General features: G+C 37.6%; 1 long non-coding RNA gene across 1 annotated transcript; it reads left to right on the top strand.

The window, feature by feature from the left end:
- The first annotated feature begins 595 nt into the window (after positions 1 to 595).
- On the top strand, positions 596 to 1,359 carry LOC137465013 (uncharacterized). Its single transcript, XR_010994531.1, has 2 exons — positions 596 to 1,078; positions 1,136 to 1,359. It is a non-coding gene; the product is annotated as an uncharacterized lncRNA (long non-coding RNA).
- The last annotated feature ends 23,032 nt before the right edge of the window (positions 1,360 to 24,391 follow it).

Consider the following 24,391-nt stretch of genomic DNA (forward strand, 5'->3'; position numbering starts at 1 on the left):
TCCCCTGCTGCAGAGACCTGCCTCCTCTTTTGCAGCTGCTGTGAGAACTCAGTGAGCTCCTCAGTGAGCTCACTGGCATCTCTCTTGTTCACACAAACCAGAGTGGTGCTGTGCCATAGCCTGCTACAGTAACTCTTCCATCAGTTGAGGGGTCAGACAGTCCTTTAGAGTCCCACTGCTGATCAGCATCACTGCTGATGCTGTTAAAAACATAAGGATGCTCCTTTTCCCCTAGATGCATGGTCCAGAAAATATTTGTGATCATGCAAATTTTGGAAGAGGTGTCAAAAAGGAAGATAATTTTTCTAAGATGATGACATATTTTTGCAATTCTACTGGTTTTTAATATGCCATACATTGAAATGAAACGTTGTAAGTTTTCTAATTATACATGTAAAGTTTGTTCTGTTAGTGTTAAAAACTTTAACAATTTTTAGCATATGCTGGTGTTTTTTTGAAAACAACAACAACAACTAACATGATAAAATGCAGTTAGTTAATAATTGTAGTTTTACCTCTACATAATAAAAGTTTTACCTCTGTTGTAAGTTTTATGGAAATTCCCCCCCCCCAAAAAAGAAATTAAAGTCTTAGAGCACATTTTCAGTTTTGTTATGTCAAGGCATTTCATAAATGTTAAAACAGATTTTCTTCAATTTAGAGTCCATTAATGTGTAATATGTGCATAGAAATTATGTTGCTTCATGGTTAATGTAGTACTCTTTGAGTTTTATAATAAAAGGGGAACAAAATGCTTTAATGATGTTGGCAAATGCTTAAATATTATTGAAATTAGTACTTTTTGGTTTTAATTTCATGGTAAATTTTTTGTTGCATGGTAAATATATTATTTTTGTGACTTTTGACTTGGATATGAAGTAATATATTTCTGCTGGGAATGTCTTCAGAGCACAAATTGTGTTTAATGAGTTTTCTTCACCTTTTTGTGAAGAAGTAGCAACACATTTTCCCACAAGATGGCAGAGGCGAGTTGTGAAATTTATGGGCAAAGATGTATGGAGACACGTTATAATCTGAAAATAGAAGATACAGACTTCATAAACCAATAAGAAAGAGGGTATTACAAAGTCACAGGGAAAACTCCAGATCTAATTCATTTTTTGTGAGCAAACAGAGTAGCATGTATTTTATTGTCAGGTCATGTACCATGGCTTTCTGATAGCAAGCCAAAATTGGCTACAAGTTCTAATTACAGTTATCTAAGATCTTATTTTTCTTTTAAAAGAAGTGTTTTTGGGTACAGATTTCACTCTCAAATACATATTTTTATATCATATGGCTGAAAAGTATCATATATTGTATGCTATTAACCATGTAGTTAGAAACCCCAAATTATTTTACCATTAAAAAAAAAAAAAGAAAAATAAGAAGAAAATATATTTGAAAAGACAATAAAGGAATTTCATGACACTATATATGTAGTGATAAATACATATTTAAAATTGTATTTTATTAAAAATATTAATTAATATTTTTTATGCCAAATCTTGTTCTAAATTTCATTCAAATTGACATTAAAACCCCTGTAAGTAATGAAATACTACATAGGAGAGTTGCCATAAATGTACAATAAAGTCCTTGTTCAATAATGAGATGAACCATCCATCATCAGTGGGCACACAGTGATCTTCCCTGTTCCTAACTGAGAAATAGAAACATGTTGTTCACACTACCTTCATAAAAATCCTGCAATTCTTTTTATTCTGATCGAATTTGAGCTTGGCAAGAAAGTGAGTGGAGTATGAAAGCCAAAACAGCAAATTCCAAGCCTTAAGTAAAAGCTGGTGTTTTATCCCTGTTTCGTGTGAAGCAGCTTGGACTGTGTGTCTGTCTCTCTATGCATGTATGTGTGTGTGCACACCTCCCCCAACCCCCCTGCCTATTTCCTGCTTTTCCAACCCTATTTCCCAAAAGTATGTTGGGAAAAAAACACCTATACTTCTAATTATGAACATTACTTTACCATGATAGTGCAAAGAATGACCATTTTCTGAAGATGTTGGTGCGGAGTGAGCAGAGATGTGGTGGAAACCATCAGTGATGCAAACACAGGAGACAAGGCCAGCTTGCAGCAGCTCAGGAGCTGTCCACATGAGTTCAGCCCTTCCTAACTCACATCTCTCTATAAGGGATAGTAGATTTACTCAAGGCAATGAAAAACCTTCCTGTGAGATTTGCATGAGGAAATGGTTCATCCAAATGGATCCCAGCTGAGGTTAAGAATGGCCATTCAGAAAGCGTGGCTTTGCCCCATCCAGCACATGCTCTTGCTGATGAAGGGTCCTACTTGGATACCTGTGTCTTTCCAAAACATGAGAGGGGCAGGGAATTCTGGCTGAGACAGACTCTTGGTCTTTTCTGCTGACATCGTCAAGTCAGGTCAAGTTCCTACTTTGCAGCTTTCAGATGGGCTTCCAGCAAGGTGATACCATCTCACCTTTCACAAGAAAGGAGAGCTGCCACACAGCCTCAAAGCCAGCAGTGCAGCCAACAGGAGGAATAGACTGACTCTCTCAGCTGCTGTACGGGGAACAAGAAGCATGGTGGGCTGCAGGGGACAGGAAGATCTTGCACTGAGTCTCTGTATAAAGTTGTCCCTCAATTGCTGTTACTCGATTGGGTCTTTGAGTGTACTGTGTACTGTGTGTACTGTGTTTTACAGAAATGCATGTTTTGATGTCAAAAAGACTGTGTAAGTCATCTCTCTATTGTTGAACAGATATGGTTGTTGCTTCCCTAAGGCTTTGGAAAAGAAATTCCAGTGGGAAGGATATTCCACAAATCACCCAAAAAGTTTCCACCTTAGGCATTTGAGAGCTTTTGCTAATCTTCTGCATAGCTTTCCTTAAATATTATCATTTGTGTTCATAATTTGGAATTTGGTTTGGATTTTTTTTTCACCTTTGACCAAATTCTAATCTGCTTTGCAATTGCTGTGTTGATTGAAGTCTTTGAAAACTGTTTTTTATTTCTTGTAGTTTGTTTATCTTGACCACAATAGCTTTTTTTTTTCTTCATTATATCTTATGGCTTTCCTGCTTTATGCAAATTTTTATTATTTCCATTTGCTAAGAGGTAGATTCCACCTCTGCTGAAATCAGAGGGCTACAGTATTCTCATGAATGAAAGTGAAATAAAGTTAGGAATGCTTTAAAGCTAATTGATGCATCATATAAGTTTTACACTGGCAAACAGAAATAAGGCACAGGCTTTATTCTGGCATCTTGGTATCCTTCAGTTTTAACCTGCTACTGAACAAAAGTGACTGTCAAGTATTTTTATGTTTTCAAAACACTTTGTTGCAACATAGACTGATATGATTTTGTTTGCTCAACTGAAAGCTTACTTTATAGTTGTGTTTTTTGACTTATTACAGTTTCAGGTTGCTACTGCTGTTTGGATGTCTCAAAGAAGAACGGGAAGAGTCTGATTCCCATAACACCACCATAGTTAGTACTTCAGTTTCAAAGAAGTAAAATTCAACTTGGCTTCTGAAATCAATTGCCTGCACGAACTACCAGAAAAGCTGAAATTAAAAAGAATTTGCCTAAAATGTGTTTTCAGTTTGCTTCTGTTGTGGTATCATCTTTTTGATGTAGGATTAATCTTATCCAAATACAGGCTTCCAAATGGAAACCACTAGTGCTCAATGACAAATAAGTCATGTTCTTACCTTACCATGCCCTGAAGAGTTTGAAAGTTTTAGCTCTGTTGTGAGTTGATTTAAACTCTTGACTGCTTTTTCACAAAAGGAAAATATGCTCATAAAAAAGTCACCATAACATATAATTTGGAAACTCACTTTTAAAAAATCTGTATTCCTGACAAAGTTGATACCATTACAACTTCTAGAAAGTACAATCAAAGGATGTAGGAATAGGAATGACTTCTGTGCTTTTTAATTTTTCTAATTGTAAAAAGAAAGTATAGCTCACATATGAAGTTTCAGGTTGTTTGCACTGTCTCACAAGCATGTGGTGGCTTGTAGTAAAGCACAACAGAACAAATGGAATTGGCATGTTTTTCTTTCTAATTCCTGGTGAGAAAACTGGATTACAAATTGAAGGGAATGGTTATTAAATGGCTGATATAACAATTTGTTACTTTTTAAATTCTCACATGCAGAAACAAGAACAGATATTGCTTAGCTTTCCACATTTTTTACACATTGGAGAATAATATTATCTTGTATGTATTACTTTGTAAAATCCCAAAAAAGCAATATGCAAAAGTGTCAATAATTCATGTTTGTATATCACTTGGTTTTGGAAAGAAGAAGGCTGAATCTAGGATGTAAGTGAAGTCCATATTGTAAAGAAAATAAATTAATTTAAGACAGCTTTCTATTTTGAAAATGAAATAAAATACATGGTTTCTTAGGCATTTTATTAATCTCAGTATCTCTTAGTTTGGGCCATTTTCTTGTAACATTAAAATATTTCATGATATCTGGCTTCAAAAAGACCTTGGAACTGGAAAGTGAAAGTTTGCCCTTAACATTTCACCAGAAACAAGGATTCTGAGATCATTGATTTTTCAACTGTTCTGTTGATAATAGGTCAGAAAAAGATCTCATCCATTCTTTCAGCTCTTTTCATATACTAATTGGAAAAGAATAAAAGTATTTTGTTTAAATAGAGCTACAAGAAGTTCTCTGAATGCAAACAGGGAACAGGTGTCAGTACTTTGTCAGTACTTTGTAAATTAGAATTTTTGCATATAGTTCAAACTAAAGGAGGAAAAAAGATGGAAGTTCATTTTACAGTGGATTCAACAGTTCTATCTGACATTCAGTTTACAGCTCAAGTAAAATGTTTACTCTCTCCTTCATGTACTCTGCAAATTTCAATCTGACTTTGACTATATATGAAGTTTTTCCAAGATCTATCTTCCTCTGATTGAGAGGCTTCACATTTTTATTTATTGCTTACAAGCTGAAGAAATTCACTTGTATATGTAAAACACTCACAAGGTTCTGTAAAAAGAGCAAAAAGACACTGCTGCCTCCAAAAGAGCTTATTGCCCTTTTTGACAAATGCTGCATGGAATATACTTATTTTAAAATTGAAATAAAATGTATGATTAAAATGCAGTGATCATTTCACCTTTTTCCTTGGTTATTTTGAGCAAAGTATTTCCATTTACCAAACAATTTCGCTACCAAACTAGGCTACTCTGAAAAAGCCAAGGAAAAATGCCAAACCACTTGCATTTAAATACTACAAATCCATTTTTATATCTGCCAAGTTTTGCTGGGCTTCACACCAAAATTACATGAAACTACAAATTTCTTATTATGCCACTCTGGCTCTCCAAGAATTGATTTAGAAAAGAGGAGTAATAGCCCCATGTGTTTATTCTCTACCAAGAGTCTTTCTTTCAAGTTTTTTTTTTTTTTTTTAAGAGCATTTTTAGCTGTTTTCTATCTCTTTAGAGTTTTAAAGAATAAAACCTTTTAGCCAAAAGTTTTATATCTTGCAGTGAGCACCTGGCCATGAAATCCTCCTGAGTTTTAATCAGTGCAATAGTATGAGCTCTCCTTCAATTGTGACAAGGAATTTTACCACAATAGTATCAATGTTCAGCTCATGCAAAACCCCCTCATATTATTAATTTTTTGACAATTGTTCTTTCCTTGCCTTCTTGACAGAACAATTCAGTACTTTCCTTACTAGTTATGACACTTAAGCACTTCAGAAAACACTTTTCAACTTCAAAGGTTTCTTCAAGTATTAAGTGATATTTGTTACATGTTAAAACATGACATGGGCCAGGAGCAGGTGAAGAAGTAGAAGGGTTTGGGACTTGGTTCCGTTTGAAGTTGTCCTCACACAGCCTTTTCTGCAGCCAGGAATGTTTACATAGCCAGTCATTTCACCCTAGCTTAGTCCCCAGCTGCCTGCCACAAGGTTCTGCACAAAATAAAGCTAGACCCTAAACCGGGCCTGGATCTCACCATCCGCTTTCCTGGTGCACGAGGGTCAGCAGATCCCTTCACTGCATGCTGTCCAACAAACTGTCTGAGCACCGTGACCACTGCTCCACCATGCCCTGTGGCGTTGACATCCCTCCTCCTGGGCTTCCTTTCGCAAAACAGAGACAGCAGTGCTCCAGCGATGACAGGGAAGCAGTGCTCCTCCTTGGAACAAGTGGGGTCCCTGCAGCCCTTCCCAGCTCCTGCAGAGTGTGGTAGCTTCTTTATGCAGTCTTTGAATCTCACCAAGTTACATGATATAAGCCAGAAATATTAGAGAGTGTTATGTTCAAGCCATTTAGTTGGAACACCCCGTATCACAAATCTTGTTTTTTTTAGTGCATGTAGTAGTGAAAACCCTATGGGATAAATTTTGAGGGAAGTTTTATGGGGTTTTGTTTAATCTCCTGTAGCACACATACCACACAACACCTGCAATAAAAGAGTTGGATGTATGGTTCAGTGAGCAGCATGACTGACATGTGAACCAGAAAGTCATAATATCAAGAATGTTTTTATTGTGAGCTCTTTTCCTTACCTAATCTCCTTTGTCTCCTTTATATCTTATCACTGGACACATTATATTTTACCCATGCCTCAGTTTCTCTAACTGTAAAATAATGAAAGTCACACTTCCTAAAGTGCTTAAAAACAAACTTGGTAGTTAATTATCTCTGGACAATTGGCAGATCTTTATAACTGCAGTGGCAAAACTTTTCAGGCAAAAAGATTTCTGCAGATACAAGATATACCACAATATGAGACTCTCTGTGATTGAAAAAATTGCATTGACCTAATAGTCCTTGACACACAATTGTTTTCACACTGGCAGTAAAAATCCAGTCAGACCTAAGAGACCAAGCACTGTCTCCAGAGTAGCTATCAAACTTCGAGCTAATAATGACATATGCATCTAAATAGAAGTGGTTCCTTTCAATAGGAACAGATTTTTCCTGATAATATAAATGACATCTGGTGACTAAGGCCCATATATATATTGACAGTTACTGACAGTCTCCACACAATTTCTATACAAATCTTACCACTGAAGGGAAAACATTAGGAAAGAAAATATTTGACATACAAGCAAGCAAACAAACAATGCTTAAATCATCTAATTTCCTCTCACTGGGGTGCAAACACTGACCTAAATTACACTGTATTTCCTTCACTGCATAGTTTCAATAACAGATGTTTCATGCCAGCCTCTGAAGAGCAGAAAGAAAAGTTGTGTTGTTTGAAATACATCATAGTATTGAAATACATCTTAGTATTTCCCAGTGTTTTTATTAGAGTATAGCTCATATATCTGGTTTATATCATCATTTTCATGTGCTTGATGGTCACAATACATCAGTCATCGCCCTCCAAAGATATACTGACTCCCTATTTTGCTTTACCTTCAGTAGCATATAGTGGTTCACCCTAAATGCTGAACCTGGACTTCTCTGTTCCTGATTGCCAGCATCTCTGCACAACAGTCCTGGAGGAGCTCTTATGGTGAAGCAAAGTCTGTTTCATACTGATTGCTTTAAAATTCACTTTTTTTCCCCCCCGTCTTTGAAATTCTGTTGATTTGTGAGTGGAGGATTCCTTTCAAGAAGTGTTGAGGGTCCCCTGCAAGGATTCTGATATGTAGAAGGAGCTGGAGCTTTTTGATCAGCGGCTTTGTTTTCTGCTTGAATCCTGAATGTATCAGCTTGATAAGTTTTTTTTTTTGTTTTAGTTTTGTTTTGCCATATTTCTCATTTTATATTCTCCATCCTATCTAGCACAGGCTTTTGAATTCTCTGGCACTCCTATGATATTTGGATGGACAGGGAGGGGGAGCTCTTTATTCTCAGAGAATTTTTGATATCAATATTGAATTTAGTGAATTCCACCTGCACTGTAAAATAATGTAAAATAAGCTAGTATACAGAGGAGTTAGGTACTGAAACACACAAGTTGTGTGTAGCTGTGGTTACCACCAAAATGCCCTGGGTAAGTTGTGGGCCCAAGTCACCTGTCTTCTAAGCTAATATGGGATAGTTATTCTGCACGCTAAAGAATTTATCTAGAGGTGACTGACTGACTGGGGGTACAGAGCATCCCACTGGCACTCATGATGAGCATGGAAAAGTTCATGTGCGTGTTTAAATGATGTATGGCATATTGCCCCTCATTGTTGTTGAGCGGGACGGGAACAGAAATGACTCTAAGTTAAAGGCAAGAGAAAGAACTTCTTTATTTTAAATGCACTGCTCTATTTATAGGGAACATCGTGTAGACTAATTTTATTGGTCTTAGAGTAAAAACATCTCACACCATTGGTGTGCAGTGAATGATGCATGGTGGCAGAACCTATCTATAAATAATGTGAACAACAAGAGAGATTAGAGAATTATTTACATTCTTTACTAACTGTTTCCCAGGGTCTTGCCTGGTTAGAAAACCTTCTCTTTTTCTCTCTGACTGAACTGAGAATATCCACAGCCCCTGTTTCCCACATTCCTTCACCTGGAGCTTGCTATACCCAAATCAGGATACTCCTTGTTGGCTTCCCTCCTCTCCTCTTCTCCAGGGTGGACACAGGTGCTCTGCAGGACTCCAGTGTGGTTGGCCAGCCCTGCCATGCCTCTAGGCGCAGGTGGAGGGGCATCCTCTCCCAGACCCCTCACTCCCACTCAGGGGCAGTTTTCTCTCCTGATCAGCTTCTAAGCCCTGCAAGCTTTCCAGTGCTGGTGATATACACACTTGAAGTAGATTTCAGGGGAACATTAGGAATTTCATGTTTTGCAGGTTGTTGTGAGTATCTCAGAGGAATTCAAGAGGACTTCATTGACAGCAATTGGGAATGTCCCCAAAGTGGCTGGTTACTGCCTGAAGGGCAATCAAGTAACAAAGGCTAGAATGCACTTAGTTTTAGTTGTGAAACATTTTTTTTCTCTTTGTTAAGGGTAATAATTTTAATGTAATAATGTAAATATATTTTCATTTTCAGTATGTAATATTACTACACTGATATTTTACTATGTCTAAAGAAATATATTTTGTTATCCTTTGTCAGATTAGCCACAGCTAGTTTCTCAGCCAGCTAACTAGCCATAGTCTGTCTCCCTGCAGTGAAGTTAATTTTCAGCATAACCATTTGGGCTTTCTGAAATTTGCTCTAGGTCTGCCCTAGTGTTCATGCTTGGTTCCTTACCTCAATTTCCCCATTACTTACTGTTCTCATAGGTTTTCAACTGCCAGTTTATCACATTAAATGTTCTCCTGCACTTCTGGGAAATATAAAGTACAAAATTGTCTCTGACTCCAAAATAATAGCCAAATATAATGAATTCTCTAAGCACTTTATTGAAATAAAACATGAATCCTCCACTTGTATGTACCCTTCAGTCTAAGCCATTGGTATACAAAGTTATTTGCAGTGCTGTAACTTCTTCAGAAAAACTTCATGAGTAAATCTTGTTTCATTGTTGCCTTATAGTGTTTCTGAAAGCACAAGCTAAACCACAAAATCTGTTTCGAAAACTGGTTCAAACTTCAGTGTCCACAGAACACGTCTGAGACATATACATGGGTCTTGTCCAAGGGCACCAGCTGGATGCAAAGCTCCAAGGCTGTCAGGGTTAAATTAGTTTACTCTGCATAGGCAATTATACTAGTTCAAACTACTCTTGACCAGAAGACAGAATGACCAGTTTTAGGAGACATCAGTAGCAAAGTCCAGACTGCTGCACTGATAAGAGGAGAATAAAGGGCAGCAGTTTCAATTAACACAACTTCATTTGTACAAAATCTGTCAAGGGTGTCCGGCAATGACATTGACTGAATTACCTGCATACTATCAGCATATTAGCTACAGTTGCCTTAACTTTTAAAGCTCTCACCTTCAGAAATGTGTCATACTGGCGGTTCCAGTAGGTGAAACAGCTCTCCAGCAGGTCTCCACTCATGTCCTAGAAAATTAATCTTCTACTGCTAAGGGTCAAGAATCCAAATCAACCAGAACTTTGAATTTGTCTTTCACTTGCACTCAGGTAGACATTATTAGAAAATGGTAAGACATGGAGAATTAACTTTCATGCAGAAAACTTGCCCATAATTTCCCTTAAAAAGAGCTGAGGAAGTGTACATTAGTGTACTTTTGTCACTGACATAAATGCATACTAAAATGAGGGGATAGTAACAGTAAATGGGAAATGTAATTTGCAGTGAAAATCCTGCTTGAAATAATTGAGGGGGGAAATCATAGTAAAAAGGGGACTATCTTATTTTATGGTGCTGAATTGGAAATTGTGTGTGCATTCATTTTTATGTAGAGTTTACTATTGTTAAAAGCCTAAGGTTCCTACTGCTTATTCCTTTAAATAATAGATATATTAAGGCAACCCCAGGGTCCTGATTAGACTGTGGGTAGTTTTATTCCAAGGTAAATTTCAATACCATGAAATTGAGATAATTTTATACATTCAGTTATCCCCTACTTTCCAACACACCACACATGGGAACTTTCTTTTTCATGCATTTTTGCAGCAGAGAGCCTGAAGAGAACTCATGTTAAATATCTGGTGCTTTACAGGAGCTTTGGTTCTTGATTCTTTTAGCTTTCACATCAAATAAAGTTGTTATAGCATAAAGTAATGAAAAATAACATTTGTATTAAACTGCAGTTATGTTTATTGATTGATGCTAAAATCCAGACACTGTATTTCCTTTCACTTGAAATATAGATGAAACTTATTTAGCTCAATTTTATTCTTTCAACAAAACCAAGAAGATTTCTCCAGTGTAGTCTGAAAACTGACTATCTATGCTGGCTTAGGAATAGAAAGATAACTTGGTGCTCCTTCTCTTAAAGATGTTTTTATCCTAGCTTTTTACTTCTAAACTCTACCCTTCTGCAGAGTTTCATTAAGCATTTTGCTTTCTCATGTGCAACACATCTAAGTCACAACTTAAACACTTACCAGAAAGAAAAGTTTAATATATGTGCAAAACTATCAGAAAATAAGAACTTCTGCACATCTTGTCATGTTTTGCAAGAAGTCCCAGGAGCATGACTTGACTTCTGCAATATGATAAATTATATTTGTGAATAGTCTTTTGGCCTCTAGGATCTGTAGAGAGTGAAAGCTAGGGGAGCAAAAGAACTAGAGGCATGTGTATTTTGCATGTAGCCAGCTTCTCTGGAAGTCCTACACCAGACCTAGTGGGATCAATAGGATTTACTTTGATTGGCCTGTTTTGTTCTGTGAACTAAGTCCACCTTCCCCTTCTAGAACAAGGGGGGTTGTCTCCAGAATTACGCAATCTCCTTAAGAATGTCCTTTATTTTGAAGTCTAAAACACATAAATAATCATTTGATATCTAAAATCACTCCCTGTCTTGTCTGTTATCGTCTCCCAGTCTCTGCCTGTATTATCAGAATCTGAAAAACTCTTTCAGGAAAAAGATCATTCCATGTGCATACACCATTTCTTAGGCTTGCCTCACATCCAGCTACTCTCAGGGATGAAACTATGGGCCATGTATTCTTGTCCATGAGACATTTTCATTCTTACACTGTCAAATATTATTAAGTTAGCGATGGAGCAACTTTTTTTTTTTTTGTTTTGTGCTTGTGCAACAGCTATCCAGATAGGGAAATGATCCTTGAAAACATTTCTCAGGCACTTGATTAGCAATCACTGGTGTTTCAAATAAATGCTACTACACTGGTGTCAGAGAGATATTTATATTTCCAGGGTCTCAAATCATCCTAGTTCCTTTTAATTGTGTAGTGCTTAGATGACTTTTTTTCCCAAAGGAAATATATCATCCATGCTCAGTTCCATCTTTGCTAAGTTTCATCAGGAGTAAAATTTTCCAGAAGGGGCAAATAAGACTTGGTGTGGTGTGTGACTTTGCCAGAAAGATGAAAAGGGAGATGCTGTGGACCTGCTGCTGTCCTTGGACCATCAGCATCTCACCAGCTTGTGACCTCCTGCCACCTCCTGGTGGGGTCAATACCTGCTTGTGAGGTGCTGGCTGAAATCTGGTACTGGGTGATTAATAACCAAATCATTACAATAACTTCAGACTGTCCCTACAGAAATACCATGAGGATGTTGCACTACACAGAGGAAAGAAGACCAGTTCAGATCTACTAGTCTTCCATTCGTGATCAAAATCAGCTAAAAGTTCATTGTCCCCCAGGGCACAAAGCTAGATCATTAACCCACTGCACTAGGCAGATCTTGCACTGACGCCTTGTGCTAGTGATTTCTCATGAAAAACCTGTCATTCCAGGCATGAAGCAGGTCTATGTCCTTCGAGCTAGAACTAGAGAAAATGCCATTGTGATTTAAGCAACAGCGATCAAAAGTAGATCACCCAAATCAGTAGGAGTCAGTTCCAGCCCTTTTTTTACTAATCCAAAATAAGTAAAGTACATCATGTTCAAAGAAACAAGTTTTGTGTAAGACTTGACCTTTAAGTCTGTGTGCAAAGATACTATTTTTCATCTATGTTCAGTGGTTTTCTGCACTTATCTAAAAGGAGTTAGCAACACCGGTAGTAAATGAAACTTGAATACACAACAAAACAAACACTAGACAACTGTTTCTTTATGGTTTTACCAGCTCAAGAAAGAACCATGTTCAGAAATTATTAATAGTGCTCTTGGTGTGTTTGATTAAGTAGATTATTGTGGCAAAGAGAAGCAGGGGCAGAGAGGCGACGGACTCTGGGCCGTGTTTTGCCCTTGGTGTTGAACTCCTGTGACTGGCAACAGCTTGGGCTGTCTCACATGACAGATGCTCTTAGAGATCATTTGTGCTGTCTGTGTTAATGCTACTTTTTGGGACACATTTACAAATACATGTGGAGACTAAAGAGGTGACAGAAGAGTTTCTACAGTGTACCCTCTGGTGCTGAAGAACCAAGATTCTGACTGGGTTTCAGAGCAAATACAGCATGTTGGAAAGTAGATATTAAATGTAACTTTCTGTGACAGTTTGAACATCCTTAAATAAATTACAGATTAAATCAAAAGTCACTGAGTAGCAGCATCTGCATTATTGTTAATTGCTGATGAACAAAGATATGCATTCCAGATGTTCAAGCATAGAACTGGCCATGGGGTTTGTGTGTGGTAGATTTTGTAGCTTAACAGGTATCAAGGAATTTCAGGATTTTTGGACTCAACCAGTTTTTGGTCAACAGACATTTCTTTGCATGCTGCTATTAAATATGGTTGTAAGGATAGGAAGCCAAGTAGGAAAAGGCTGTAGCTAGACTTTTCCTTGTTTCTTTGTCTTTTATATGTGTGAATCAGTGCATTGTAATATCTCTTCTTCATTTCAATTGAGTTACATTTCCCCAACTAAGCATGTGCTATCTGAGCTGTATAACTCCTCCTGGATTTGCTCTGATTTATTAGCTTTCTTTTAAATCAGCAGAGGATACACAAATCACAAAAAAACATTTACTAAAGAGCAAATTTTGAGCTATCTGAAACAAAAATCTAGATATATAAAAATAAAGCTTTTGGATAATATCCAGAAAGATGGACATTTGAAATTTTACAGTGAAGCTGATCTGTGGTGGGTGGAAGTACTTGTTTCATAGCAAAACTATGGCAATAGCTGCACTGTGCAACCTGTACTCTAGACTAAACAGCATAAATATTGCAATGCCCAAATATTCAGCAGGGAAAAGAGTAACACTTTCCAAATGGGTTACTTTATTCAAACTGCCTTCCATTTTGCAGATGATAGCTCCTTCTCTCTGCTTGTCCAGCTGTGGTTCTTATCCAAACACAATGCTCTGGGAAATAATTTGTTGCAACAAATCCCCTTTATAAATAATAAACTAAAGCTTTGTCTGAAAGAACACCAGGACAGCTGTCAAAAAAGGTGAGATTTGTTTACAAAGAGAACAAGGACATGTAAATGGATGAGGCAGGAGCAGTGGGAAAAGGAAGCATGGTGTCTTAAGGGTAATGTACAATGCAACAAAACTGTAGGGCACATTTCAGGGGAAAAGTCAAAGGCATTTGAAATATGAGAATCAAATAAATCATATGAATCACTAGGTCATGAAATTGTTATTTTTATTCTAGAATACCAACTGACTTGGCTTGGAGAGTTTTTTCTTATATATTCAGGAACAGAAGATGCAAAAGGTGTTTACTTCCAGCTTGTATTGGTTAGAGGATGGCAACTACATTTATTCTTTTCCAAATATTTGTTGTTCTGGTATCAACACAAAGATGTATAAAGCTATAAAATGTAGTCTACAGTCAGTGTGACACATACCTTTTGAGATCTCATGGGTATTCATGTTTATGATGACTTAAATTTGTATAAAGATTTAGTGTGATGCAATAAAGACTTCTCCGGGCTTACACTTTAGGGTGAATTATCAGCTCCAAATAACATTAATGACTCCAAATGAATTATTTTTAGTTTCTATTTTGATAACTGCTCTGGTGATTAACACCTAGGAAAACACAAGTGCAGCAAACAATCCATGGCAACTTGATACTCAGTTTTTAGCTCTCAAACATGCAGAAAAGCAATCAGATTTTCTTTATGTTTTTATGATGTATAATAGCATTAGTGCTCTCTAAGTCAGGCATTTCATGGCAGCTAATAGTGGGTTGGGTTAAGAACCCCTGGGTTTATCTTAGACCTTTTACCCTTCCAGCCAGTCATTAGCTGCCAGGAAATATTTGACTCAGGGGTCATTATTGCTTAAATATTGCCTCTAAAAGCTTCTCGTTACTATCAATTCATTTTGCTTTTGTGCTCTATTAGCAGGCATAAGTAGTAATACTATTAACCATAATAACAAATCAGGCATAATAAAGGCTCTTCAGGCCAAGGACAGGGCCAAGATAAATTATTTTCTATGTATTTCTAGTTAGGTCTGGATATTGACCCTGTAATAAATCCAAACAAGAAGAGTGTCATGTGGCTACTAGAAGAGAAGAGACAAAAAGAGAAAAGGAGAAAAGAAGAGGGAGAAGCAATTTCATGGCAAGAGAAAAAAAAGTCAGAGTCAGAGGGAAAGAGCAGCATAATGCTGATGTCTTGAGTGAGGAATTTTGCATTCCTGACAATGAGAAAAGTTACAAGGACTTATGTGCCAAGTAATTGCACATATTTAATTACCAGCATCCTCTTTTTGTGTTTTCAGTTTTCTATATGCAAACAGCAACTTGTGGCTTGAGGTCATAGTACAAGTATTAACCAAGTCACTCTGATTTTGTCACAAGTTTTCCACAAGAGAAGAATTCATCTGAAATCCCCAGAAGCAAACAAAAATGGAACATTGCCTCAATGTGAACCTCCTTTAAAAACTTTACTCCTTTTTCACTTGGTGAAATTGCAGCTCAGTTACTCATAAGCTTGAACCCATTATCATGCATATTCCTTTATTCTCCCTCCATCAGTTTTCTTGTATACTGAGTAGTTCAGCTTTTCCTATCACTTGTTGCCTGGGAGAGAAACTGACCCCCACCTGGCTACACCCTCCTTTCAGGGAGTTGTAGAGACTGATAACTCTCCCCTGAGCCTCTCTTCCTTCAGGCTAAACAGCCCCAGCTGCTTATCAACAGACCTGTGCTCCTGAGCCTTTCCCAGTTCCATTGCCGTTCTCTGGACAGACTCCAGCGCCTCGGTGTCTTTCCAGTAGTGAGAGACCCAGAACCGAACACAGGTCTGGAGATGTGGCCTCACCAGTGCCAAATACAGAGGGACAATCACTGTCCTAGCCATAATATTGCTGATACAGGTCAGGATGCCCTTGGCCTTCTTGGCCACCTCACCAGACTGCTGGATCATGTCCAAAATGACAAAATATTGCTTGCTTATGACTGTCTTTATGTACAGCCACCAAAGAAAAGCATCGCAAGCTGAAGACACAGTGTATGCCCCTAAGAAGCCACCAGAATTTCTAACCCTTTCTTTGCACTGTCTTCACAACATTTGTTCACTTCAACATTTACTCATATAAATTTTCCATGAATGAGTCAGTGTTCAGCAGTGATACCTCCCACTGAGCTGCATTTTAGTAAAGCACTTTTGTGAGCACTCAAGCTCATCAATATTTCAGTAAACTTTGGGCAAATACATTCTGGAAGCAGACTGAAAGTTGTGCTTAAATTAAGTCTATATAAGTTAAAAGCACATTTAGGTATCTTGGATATCAAGGCTAATATATCCTGTTACTGCATCTGAAAAAAAAAAAAAAAGAGAGAGAATTGTTTATTTAAACATCAATATACCTATTCTGGAGATAAGAATAACTTCAAGCCTATTTATTTGATTACATTATGTTATCAGTACAAGCCTCACTCAGAACTGACAAGACCTATTAACCTAGCCCTGTACAGTAATCTGCAAAAAAATTTGGAAGCCATAATTATCTAAATTTAAATTTGATGTCTACAGGTATGTGCTACAAAGAGGTCCCTGGTTGAGTTTCAATTTCAGATGCAAGTTGCCCTAGAAAAAAAATGTGAAAAAAGTAGTATAATAAGATGATAAGTACTTCCAAACTTATGCATTTTAGAAATCATTTCAAGTTAAATTAATTAATCTAACTTAATATTACGAAGAAAATTATTCAATGTTGTGAAGAAAGATACATTCTGAGTGAGGAAAATAGTGTTGCCCACAAATGAAAATTCCATTCTATAGAGCAGAATAAAACTGGGGTTCCAGCCAACACTTGTAGAAGGAATGATTCCCTAAGTCCTGGATTTGAAACAGATACATTTATTCCTAACTGTATTTAGCCTTTCAGATATAGATAGATGTATGAAACTCTCATAAATCTGAGTTTCCCGTCTCAAAGGTAGCAAGAAAAACACCCACCTGAATTAGTAAACAGCATTGAGTCATTACTCCCTCAACAGTTTACTGAACCAGTTTTCTAATTAAAGAAAGTAAAAGCTTAGTAGTATTTAACTTCAAATGTTCAGAGTTCCAAACAATGGTCTTGAACCCATAACCTCTCTCAAGATAGGTTATGGGTTCAAGACCATTGTTTGACACTGCAAGACCACTAAAGGTTGTGAAGTCTAGTGTTCAGAAAATGAGGAACTACCAGAATAAAGTTGTTCCTGTTATTTGCATTCACTCTCCTTATGCATATGCTTTACCTTGCAATCCTTTCTTATGTAACAGCACACAAGCTGTTCCATGGGATCCCTGACTCAGTCAGGGAAGGGTAATAATTCCCTTTTATCCTCACTGGAAAGGCCCCAGGCCTCCCTTAATGCATACAACAGGAAAATTTCAGTGAATTAAAAGTTAATAATTCCCTGATGAATATTTCTATAGTCATTACTTTATGGTCTCTAAGACTGGGATTTTCTTAAAATGTATTTAGATAACTGTTTAGACTGCCAATAACCTCCATAAAATTTTCAAAATTGTCTTTGTCATGAGGCTCTGCAGCAATTTTAAGCATTTGTGTGGTGGTCACCTCTGGTAGGAGCTATACAGAGCATTCATCCCTCCCTTGCTGCATTGGAGGAGGATTCACTCTCTAATGCTACAGCCCCAGTGCACCATCTGGCAGAGATGAAGGCTGGTCTTTATATTTCCCTTGTGTTTGTGCCATACCCAGCTGCTACCACAATCTGATGTTTGGGTCTGGCCAGGGGGGTGAGGAAGGAGCTGGGAATGCAAAGGGGCTCAGGTGCAGCTGAAAAGGCCAGGCATGAGGACCTTTCAAATTCAAAGGTTGCCAACAGGTCCAACATTGACTCTGCCTGCCTCTGTTCTCCTAAGACCAAGGACTAGCAGACACTGTGGGATGAGCATTCATCAGGTTTTCAAATGCTGCAGAAAATTCCATGCATCAAGAAACGTCAGTCCAAAGTATGAAAATCCTGGCTGGGAAAGCCACTAACCAAGTGAAGATCACAGAGGAATGATAGGGAAATATATCATGTAGCTCAGCATGGTAGCCCAGATTCTTAAAGATTCATTAATAAATTATAATAAATTAGCAATTTTGGTAAGCTGCAAAGCACAATCTGCCTTAAGATTACTTCTGCATGCTTCTAGAACACATTGCAGAGATCTGCCAATATTTCAGCAATTTTACTTACATTTCTCATATTATATTTTAGCATCATTCTTTCTTGTTTTCCAGTTTATAACCATCCATTAACTGTGTTTTTCTGGTGCATTGAAAGGTGACCATTTTTGCTGCTTGTGTCTTGCAATCCTGGTCTGAAAAGAAATGAACACAATCAAACTAGTGTCTTTAAACCTCAGTAGTCTGGCTCTTCGTGCCACCCCTGCAAGATGTAAGGTGGATGCTGTGCAGCTTAAACTGAGGACAGAAACTTGAATACCATGTTTCCGAGTGCTGCTTTGGGGTCTGCAGTGCTGTGCAGCTCTGAGAGGTATGTGTCTGTCTGTCCTGCAGTACCAACTAAGGACTGCTTTGCTAGGATTTGTGCCTGGAATTTGGAGCAGCTCCTTGGCTTGTCTGGCAATCCAGATTTGAAATTCTACTCTTCAGACACTTTGAATAGGCAGGCAGTTGTTACAGTGAAATTCCCCAAAAAAAGGTGTAAAAGCAATCCTATACAAGTCTTCTAATTATCCTGCATTGTGGTGTAGCTGGTCATAAAACCATCCATTTCTCTTGTCATACTACCACAGCATGTAATACATAATGTCATTAACAGAAAGGAGTAAAAAGGCCACTGTTATGATGCAGAGTAATTGATTATATCATGTGAATTTGGCAATGAAATGTCTCTGTGCTGCTTTTCCTTTTATAGGTTCACTGTAATAGAGCTTGTGCGATATGAAATTGTTGTTGCCTTCCCTCTTCCTGAGATGAACCCTGAAATTCGTTACCTGCTTTTTCTTAAATATAAGGTAGGGCAGGACATCATAATTGTACATTTGTATGATCAGTTCTGCACACACAGGTAACAAAAGACAGGACTTACTCCAGAGAGTGAGGACTGGAGGAAAAAAAAAGGGGGGAAAACATCAACTCTAATTCTTTGTCATGAAACTGGTTTCATATAATATGCTTATTTTCTAATTTTCTCTAAACTATCCCACAAAAATGGGTCATGAGGAAAATAGCGTATTTTATCTATAAGAGGAAAGTGAGAAAACAATATACATGAGTGCACGGGAGAACTCTTATCTACGTAACTGAGAGCAACTGAACAATGTACCTGTTTATTTCAGAATATGAATATGATGGAAATGGTCTATAAAAATACATGCAGTAACAATGCTTCTGTGACCATTAATAGCAATATAAACTGCCTTTAAAAATCACCAGAGAATCAATGTGTATTGTGTGTGAACAGTAATTTTCAAGCTACTTCAAATATTTGGTAAGGTAATATTGGCAGGCAATAAGAAACTGGTAATTTGAATAACTTTAAAAAAAATAAATTAACCTTATAATTTTTAGAAGTTGTTATTATAAATCCTTGAAGGGTTTGCTTCCAACGCCTTTCAAATAAGTAGAAATGCTCCTTTTGATCGAAATAAGTGCTCAGTCCCTCTTCAACTAAGACCATATTTACAAGAACAAAGAGATTATTTACACATTTTTAAAGGTTCTGAGCAATTTTTTCTTTACATCTTGTATAAGTATGGCAATTTTCAATCCTTATTCAGAGCTACACCTGAGTCACCAATCTTCTGAGGCTGGCAAGCACCTCCAGAAATCATCCAGACAAAATGCTACGCCCTGCCATCAGATGTTTACACGCACAGATAAAATACCAACCTGAGCAGCCTCAGCTCTCCATCCTCAGTTTGTGTAAGACTTGCTTCAGTCCCCTGACTCCTCTGTGGCTATTTGCTGGACTCATTCCAGGATGTCCAAGTTTCTCTGTACTGGAGGGATCAGAACTGGGATCAGAACTCTAGATTTGTCCCACCAAACAGAGCTTAAACAGAGAGGGAAGATCACCTTCCTTGATCTGCTGACAATCTCCTGATGCAGCCTGGGAAACCCACTGGTCTTTTTGGATACATTGCTGGCTCATGCCAAAAAAAAAAAAAAAAAAAAAAAAAAAAATCTAAGGCCCTTTCTGTTGTTATTTCCCAACAAGATGGCTCCCAATGTGTACTGATACTCAGAGTTATTCCTTCCCAGGTGCAACATTTGGCATTTCCAAGAAAATGAACTTCAAGTTGTCCATTTCACCAGACTATCCATGACCCTCTGGAAGGCGGCCCAGCCAGCCAGCCAGCCAATCAGCCACTCTTCCCTGTTTTGTGTCATCTGCAGACTTGTTAAGAGTCTGCTCCATCCTAGCATCCTGCTCACTGGAAAGAGGTAAAACAGTATTGATCCTAGTGGTGTTATTGACCACTGGGATAGATACACCATTAGTGATGCTCCTCCAGCTGAAGATTTTGTGCCACTGATCACTACCCTTTGAGCCCAGCTGTTTAATCTCCTTCTTCTCTTTCTTTTTTATTCTCAGAGACAGGAGTGTTATTTGTTTTCTCCCAGCCCTTTGGAACTCTTCTATTCACCATGAGGTGAATAAAGATGATCAAGAATTGCCTCAAAATGAACTAGTGGCTGCATCCTGTGACACATGATGAGTTTTTGACTGTATACAGTTTGTTTAAATATTTCCTAAGCTAATTAAATTGCAGTTATTAGTAAGTCCTAATTTTTTACCCTCTTTTGTTCCTCTCAGGACCTTGGATTCCACCACCTCTTGCATTGCTTGTTCCATGCTCTGTTTCCCTTCCACTTTCCACTGGGGTGGTTAGGTCACTCAAGAAGACAGATAACTGTCAAAATGAGGCTTCTTCCAGCTGTTTGAAAAAGGCTTCATCTAATTTTTCCTGATCGGGTCACCTGTAGCAGTAGTGTGATCCCACTGAAAGGTTACCCGTGCTCATCTTCTGTCTAGCCCAAACCCATCACATCTGGATGGCTTAAGATTCCTCCCTGGATGGAGCATTGTGCATCTCCTCTGCTCTCTCATTAAGTCAGTACGCACTGCTACATCACCTGCTTTGGATAGGAGCCATTGTTCAGAATCTGGGGCTTAAATCTACAACTTCTGGCTTTGAAAAATTGTGGCAATAAGAAGCCCAAATAAGTCATCATCAGTCTGTATATAGCTGCTGAGCACTGGCTTGCCTTTTTTTTTTTCACTTGCTTTCATAGGCTTTTATGATATTAGTACATTTAACAACTCTGTCTCCTTAGTTTTATGATCCAAGCACACTAGATTTAAAACAAACCTTCTAAGTAATTAACTGCCAGAAACTTTTCAAATATTTAAAAAATTATTTATGAAATCTTTATATTTACACTTAGTTTGAGTCTGCTTCTCCTTGAAAAGTAGAAGAGCAAACTTCAGAATGTGGTGGTGACAAACAGCAGGCTGGACATAGTCTCACTGAGAAATCTGTCCAGAACAGATATTATCGCATATGTAATCCTATTTATGCAGACTGTGCATTATTTCAGAGTTCAGTTCAAAAGTATTTAGGAGGTGATAACTAAGTTGCATATTGCACTAGGGAAAAAATCCAAGGGTAAAGTTTAGTTCTCAGAAATATTGGTAACACCCTGAGCTCCTAATTTTAAATCCATTCATTGATTTTAAGGCAGAGTTTAAGTAAGAAATTTTATAAAAGTAAACATGCTACTTTGGTTATCTAAAATGTAGTAATTGGGTTAATTTGTATTTTGAAATCCTTGTGCAATACCCTTGGCAGTAGCTAACATTTGAATACCAGTCATCTTTGCATATCGGCTTTTGAAACCTCAAGAGCTTCTGCCATTTGTTGTGATTAGGTCTGTCTTTAGGAGGTAAGTCCCTCAGGTAATTTGAAGCACAGGCACAAAATGAAGTCCATTTGATGGTCTGAGACTAAAAAATCTTACCTGATTCATTAACGCCTTTTATTAAAATTCCCGTTCATGTTTCATTTTTATACCGTTTCCTCAGATATCTGAATAGCAACACAATTATTTCAGGATTTTTTTCAGTGTTTCTAAAGAGGTGCTCCTTATGTAAGTGGCAACACTTTTTACCATGAGCTAAATAGTGGTCCAAATCCCTTTCCATATTTGTGTCCACAGTGGCACACTCCCACAAGATAATTTCATATAATGTCTGTGTAGAGTTAAAAGTTAAACTGACCTCTTTTACTCCAATATATAATATCCACTGTACTGAGGAATTTTAACACCAGGAGCAAGCAGAGCACAGAAACAAAGGAGGAAGAGCTAAGCTTTCACTCTCTGTAGTGTTGCCCGCTCCATTTCCTTTTAATATCAAAATTGAATTACATGATCTGAAGATTTACTTTAAATTTCAAACTTTTTTCCCCCCATTGAATCCATGGCTGCTAGTCCTGAAGAGTGAAACTGATCTCCAGCTATAAAGTCACTGCATTATTTAAGCTCTCATCTCTATTATGTAGTTACTTTAATAATACCTTTTTCAAGATCATGACCTTACTTCGATGTTTAAAGGAATAATGGCAAATGTCTCAGTCAGTGACACATTTCTCATTTTAAAGAGAGATAAACCTCCTGCTCAGCCCAGAATTATGGGAGCTGGAAATGTAGGAAGCATTTCTCAGCACGTTTATTCGGCAAAACGTACTCTAAGGAAGCAAATGCCACTTCTGAACCCACATCCCTTGCCAACCATTTTGCACACAAGTAGCATTCCTGTGAGCATGGCAGACATTTAGCAGAGAAATAACATCACTTTTGTGTAGGAACCAGCAGGAGACATTGATAAACAGTACTCACTCTTTATTAACACTACTATAACGAGCAGGAAAAAAAACACTGTTTTATTTTTGAGCACTGTGAAGGCAGTAGGAAATTATATTGATCTTGGAGGTGGATAAGGATATTAAAGATTTTACTTTTATTACACATGTATCCTAGTGCTGCGAGGTAATCAAAGAGATGAAATTAAGGTACTGCACCAGCTAAAGAAATGCTGATACTTTTCCTTAAGTCAGTATTATGTTAAAATGCCTGTGAAAATAATTCAGAAATAATTCAAACTGGATCTAAGCCTTGATTTTCCTATTCCAAACTCCTCCAATCCCTTCCCTTTTTTCATCTGTCATGCCTTCCTCTTACTGGTGATCTAAATGTGCACAGTGTGGTGAGATACTGGAATTGGTAAAATAGAAGTGTTCCCCTTTAAAAAAAGTTATTCTCAAGTTAAAATAAATAGGAAGCAAAGAATGCTGTTGGGGTCTGCTAATGTAAAAAATTTAGCAATTTTCACTATGTCATGTGATTCTTTAGTACCACTGAATTTGGTTTTTTTTTCATCTTCTCTCAAGCAAAATTGCAATGCCAAATCCAGTATCAGAAATTAAAATGGTGCACAGGGTGCACTTTTTAGAAGCTCAGTATTCTGCAGAGCACCTTGCATAACTGAACAAATGAGAAGACCTCAGGAATAAAAATAGAAGGGAAAAAGCCAGTGTTGTCAGACACAATTTGCCAGACTTTTGACGACAAAAGCATTTACTATGTAGTTTTTTTATTCAGTAACTAAGATTGGCAGTGCTGTTCACTGTAGGAACCATTAGAATTTTTAACCTCATCAGAACTTTACTTCAATATTTTGCTGGAGCTATTAATTCTATTTAAATGATAATATTGGAGGGTGTGTGTATATGTTTTGTTTTCATAAGGTCTTTTCAAAAGGATGCTTTGTGCATCCATTTTTTGAAATGGAGTATGTTAGCCCATCTTGTGTTGTTCCATGTTTGTGTAGTTATTGCCACAATGCAGTTCATCCTGACAGCTGGGACACATCTGTGGCCCCCTGCACAAGTCTTTATTAATAACAAAGAATTGTTATATTAATTAAACTTTGATTTCACCCAAGATTTAGTGTATGGTGTAGTCTGGAAAAGCTGGTACTTGACCTCTTGATTAAGTGGATTGTTGATTGTCTTGATAGCAGGAGATTGTTGCAAAAATATCAGTACTGTGTGTGCTCAGATGGGTTGTTTTAACTCATTACTGTATTGGTCTAAAACTCAATTAATAAAGTCCTAATTCTCTAGTAAACCCTCTGTGAAGCCTCCCATCATGCTGAAACCCCCACATCTGACAAGATCTCCTTGTGACAGGAGCTGAACCCCCTGCTCACCCACAGGCAGAAGGAAAATGCCCATTCAGTGACCAGTATATACTAGCAGATACCTTTGGAGACTTGTCCCACGGGAGATTAAAAGGGTTTTAGAAAGGATTCATGTCACTGGAGAAAAGGATCCATGTCACTGGTGTCTGACCACCTCAGCCCCCAGCACTCAGGAAGAAAGAGACATTTCATCCCAAGAGAAACTGAAAGGGAAGGCAAGGAGCAAGGAGGTTACTACAAAAAATGGCCAGAAAAGTGAGAGAAG

This window comes from Anomalospiza imberbis, chromosome Z, assembly GCF_031753505.1.
Source record: "Anomalospiza imberbis isolate Cuckoo-Finch-1a 21T00152 chromosome Z, ASM3175350v1, whole genome shotgun sequence".
Classification (NCBI taxonomy): domain Eukaryota; kingdom Metazoa; phylum Chordata; class Aves; order Passeriformes; family Viduidae; genus Anomalospiza; species Anomalospiza imberbis.